The sequence below is a fragment of the Nicotiana attenuata genome, unplaced genomic scaffold (genome assembly GCF_001879085.1).
Source record: "Nicotiana attenuata strain UT unplaced genomic scaffold, NIATTr2, whole genome shotgun sequence".
In the NCBI taxonomy this organism is placed as follows: Eukaryota; Viridiplantae; Streptophyta; class Magnoliopsida; order Solanales; family Solanaceae; genus Nicotiana; species Nicotiana attenuata.
In genome coordinates this window covers 185103-186628 of record NW_017670474.1, presented here as the reverse complement: position 1 = coordinate 186628, position 1526 = coordinate 185103, and positions in this window count along the sequence as shown.

Sequence of the window (1526 nt, the reverse complement as noted above, 5' to 3'; positions counted from 1 at the left end):
TAATTTTCACAACCTTACCAATCTTATCAGGCTTTAGATATCCATGATTGCAGCTCATTTGCTTGGTACTGGATTTTCATATTGTTGATTCTTTCAGCTTTGCTCGACAAATCTTGTATTACTAGAATCCAGCATTCAATGCTTCTTCATGACTGTCTAGTTCAACTAGTATAGATGTGTCACTAGCAATTTATTTCAAGCTATCCACTGTAAGTTCTCCATCCTTATTCACAATTTGCTTAGAAAAATATTAGTATAAAGAAAAACGCGCATGATGAGATTTCTCTACAACTAATGAATAAGAAATATGTCAAGAGGCTTACCAAGACAGTTGCAACCAAAGAAAATAAGATAACCAAAAATTGATTTTTCTTCTCTCCCATAGCTCAGACAAAGTTTCATTCAAGATAAGATCTGTCACGACCCCAAACCCGGTCGTGATGGCGCCCAACACAATTGCTAGGCAAGCCTGACCACAGTCGTTTCCAAATCAACCGTAAACCTCAAAACCGACAATTTAACGAGAACAAAATAGTTTTAGAATAATAATCCAATATTTATCGGGAGTAATACTAAGAAATACGAAGTCTGATAAAAACACTCCCAAAAGATCTGGGGTCACGAGTCTAGAGCCTCTAAAACAAACTGAATAATAATAACTGAACGAAAATACTCAAGTCTGGAAATGTATATATGAATAAAAACTGAAATAGGAAGAGTAGTCAGGTCCTGCGAACGTCAAGCAGCTACCTCAACAACTCTGGTAAGCTTTGGAAAACAAAGACTGCTCAGCTAAGCCTCCGGTGCACCTGAATCTGCACACAAGGTGCAAGGAGTAGGGGTGAGTACTACCGACTCAGTGAGTAATAAGCATATAAAATGTCTGAAGATAAGAAATCCACGAAATACCACAAAGCAAAGCTAACACTAACAGTCCTACACCTTACTACGAACCTACAGCAAACAACTTCAAATATAACAGTCAAGTAAAAATGTAAAGATGCAATGCAATGCACATGACCACGCTGTGGCGTACAGCCCGATCCATTTAACGTCGACGGCGCTCACTGGGGGGTGTGTACAGACTCCGGAGGGGCTCCTTCAGCCCAAGCGCAATATAATCATATCATTCGCTGCGGCGTGCAGCCCGATCCATACTCAGTCCACAATATGCATATGAGTCACATAACAGATCCAATTAATTTTCCAGTTTCCAATTTATTAAGAAGAATATACTTTAGATATTTAACTTCAGGAAAAGTGACTTAGCGTTTCATAACAGTGATTAAACACAGGACTGAGATCAATGATTATACAAAGCATGCTATCACAATGACATTCATCCTCTAAGGATGCTACAGATCGGCACAGGGCCCCAAACACGGCAATAAGCCCAGATATATTCGATACAAGGTGCGTATCAGTCGCCAATATAGAAATATTCTTGTTCGGGATGGACTAAGTCTCAATCCCCAGTCATAACTAATCCCGCACCTGCCATGGGGTGCGAGTCACGCCCTACAATA